The 3,197-nt window shown below is 43.3% G+C and overlaps 1 non-coding gene across 1 annotated transcript; it reads right to left on the bottom strand.

The window, feature by feature from the left end:
• Positions 1-604: 604 nt before the first annotated feature.
• TRNAY-GUA (transfer RNA tyrosine (anticodon GUA)) lies at positions 605-676 on the bottom strand. The gene has a single exon. It is a non-coding gene; the product is annotated as a tRNA-Tyr (tRNA).
• Between the last annotated feature and the right edge of the window lie 2,521 nt (positions 677-3,197).

The raw sequence follows: 3,197 nt of genomic DNA, 5'->3' as shown, positions 1-3,197 counted from the left end.
AAATGCAAAATCAGAGAACATTGAAACAGTTATAAGAGTATCATTTATATTCAAGAAGGTAAATAAAATTGTAAACATGTTAAAGAATAATAGAGAATAAAAATCCAAATAAAACTTCTACAGGTGAAATATCCATGATTTGACTCCTTGGTTCCCCCACCCATGTATTTTCCTATGAAGAACACAGCACCATGTAGAGGTCTGTAATGTTTATGCTACATCCTGAAGGATGGCAGCCCTTCCTTTCAGAATGTTACCTCTGAGCTGATAATACAGCTATGCTTTTGGAAGGCCTTTACAGAGCCCTAGGAAATTTGCTGCTACTAAGTTGTATAGTATGTAGTCTAAACAGAAGACCCTACAATGGATGTGATCCTATGATGGCCAACTCCCACATCTCCTTTTCTGTAAAGTGGGTCCCTTAACTGGATGCTGTACTTTGTGAATTCTATGTCTATCTACAAAGTGAAAGTGAAAGTGAAGTCGCTCATTCGTGTCCAACTCTTTGCGACCCCATGGACTGTAGCCTATCAGGCTCCTCCGTCCATGGGATTTTCCAGGCAAGAGTGCTGGAGTGGATTGCCATTTCCTTCCCCAGGGGATCTTCCCAACCCAGGAATCGAACCTGGGTCTCCCGCATTACAGGCAGACACTTTACCGTCTGAGCCACCAGGGAAGTACGTCTATCTACAAGGCATTCTGTAAATCTTAGCTGTTAGTATTGGCTGAGGCTTTGCGGACAGGAAAGGAAACCATGTACATGGTTTATCTGTCTCTGTTAAGATGAACCATTGGCCTCTCTGGGATGGAAGAAGCACCGTGTAGTCTATTTGTGCCAAGTTGTCAGTTGGTTTCCTTCAGGAATTTTGCCCTATTGGAGGGTCAGCATTGGCGTCTGTTAATAACAGGTAGAATATCCAGGGGAATCAGTAACTGGATTTGTTTCATTATGAAAAGTCCTTACTGTTGACTTCATACACAGCTCCAGGCTCTGCTGACATGGCTATCACTTACAGGTGCCAATAGTGTTGGTTCAAATGTGATCAACAACAAATGCCAACCAACATCCGTGATCTGGGGTTTTAATGACATGGTTATGCATGGTTGCCCAGTGTGTTTTCAGTGGTAGATGCTTTCTGGTAGATGTTGATAACTTAGTGCCCAGTCCCATCTGTTCACCCATATGTCTCTACAGCAGAACTTATCTCTGTTCATGTAGTCTTCTCTCTTACAGGTCTCTGACCATTCAGTCAGGCCGTTAGCATTCTCACTTATTCCATGGAAAACGAATGACCAGGTGTACTGTTTGTGCCTCTGTCCTTAGGAGAGATTTTCATCTTCAGTCTTTCAAGACACTTGAAGGAGGCTTTAATGCAGCCACTGTCCATTTTTCCCTTGTACCACTTACTAGCCCAACTTATTCTAAACTAATTTTGACCAAGGATATGAGTTGGGGCAGGGGTTTGGTTCCATCTGTGTCAGGTGATATGGGAGCCTGTATACCTATTTATGTAGTTTACTCATGCTCTCTGGTCTTCCTTGGTCTCAATTTGAGCTGTACATTTCCATCTTATGAAAAATTGCAGCTGAAACTATCCAATTTCATGATGTGAGGAGGAGGCTTCTAACAGACCCCGCTTATGATGGATAGTTTCATGGTCATCCCATTTTATCTTTTCTCTCATCAAACTTACATATCAGTATTGTTGTTCTTTGTGGTTTAGTCACTAAGTCATATCCAGCTTTTTTGTGACCCCATGGACTGTAGGACCCCAAGTTCCTTTTTCCATGGGTTTTCCCAGGCAAGAATACTGGAGTAGGTTGCCATTTCTTTCTCCAGGAGAACTTCCTGATCCAGGGATCGAACCCATGTCTCCTGCATCGGCAAGCATGTTCTTATCACTGAGCCACCAGGGAAGACACGTATTAGAAACTGTTTCTTGAAAGGTATATAATTCTCTTTCTCCAGAATCCTAATGGTCTTGGTGAGTGGTATGTCTTCAGTATTCTCCCATGGACACAATCTTCCACTGTGCCTTCTGGTTTCACTGTTTATCCACACCAGCATGCCCATGTCCCTTTATTCTTTTCTTCTATAAGACAAGGCAACTCAGTCATCTCCACTTTGGCCTTTCTTTATCCAGGTTTCAGATAACTTCCTTAACAATGACTTTGTTTAATCCCCTGTGATTGCTGCCCATGCAATACTCTGAGAAATTGCCTCAAATCAACTGTTGCTTATCCCATCTTACATTCAGGATTTGTTGAGCAAGGTCCCTCAAAATCCAATCCCAATAGTACTCACCTGGGTACTTCTAGTGTATAGTACCTAATTCTTACCCTCTCCTTTGGCATATGGCTTTTTCCTTCCTTCCCAAGATTAATACCTCAGCAGACTGATGCTGGGATTTAACCCAATTACTTTCCTAGCTATCTGGAGAGCAGATGGAGGTGGCACTTGTAGAAGAAGCTGCTGCTTTGCAGACAGAGGACTCTGCAGCCTCTTCTAATGGAGGAAAAACACTAGCTCTTACTAGAAAAGGGCAGACCCCATCTTGTAAGCCCTGTGGGTTCTATAGAGCCAGCTGCCTCAGGGACAACCACCCAAATATTCCCATCCCTTGTTTCAGAGTTCTAGGCTTTCTCAACCAGGACCCTACCCTTGGCATTGTAGAGCCACCTAGACTGAGGATTCAAATATCTTGGCTTTGTCACTTGATCAAATCTTCAATTTGCTGCTCAGAAGTGTCTGCTCTTCTACCAGTGAAAGTGAATGTGTTGGTTGCTCAGTTGTTTCTGATTCTTTGAGACCCCATGGACTGTAGCCCACCAGGTTCCTCTGTCCATGGAATTCTGCAGGCACAAATACTGGAGTAGGTTGACATTCCCTTCTCCAGGGGATCTTCCCAACCCAGGGATCAAACCCAGGTCTCCTGCATTGCAGGCAAATTCTTTACCATCTGAGCTACCAGGGAAGGCCTCGTCTACCAGAGGAGGTAACATTTTCTTTGTAGGCTACCAAAGAGGCTCTTGTTTTAGACATGAACTGCTTATTAACGGCCTTCTGTTTCTAATCTCTCTACAGAGAAACAATACAACATTGTACAAACCAACCAAGTTTGGTTATTATTATAGGCATTGCCCACTGTATTGCCCAGTGCCCTCCTTTCACATGGCTTTCAAATTCCTGAAACATC

The sequence above is a fragment of the Bos taurus genome, chromosome 10, assembly GCF_002263795.3.
Source record: "Bos taurus isolate L1 Dominette 01449 registration number 42190680 breed Hereford chromosome 10, ARS-UCD2.0, whole genome shotgun sequence".
NCBI classification, from domain to species: domain Eukaryota; kingdom Metazoa; phylum Chordata; class Mammalia; order Artiodactyla; family Bovidae; genus Bos; species Bos taurus.
This window is presented reverse-complemented; position numbering and strand designations above follow the sequence as displayed.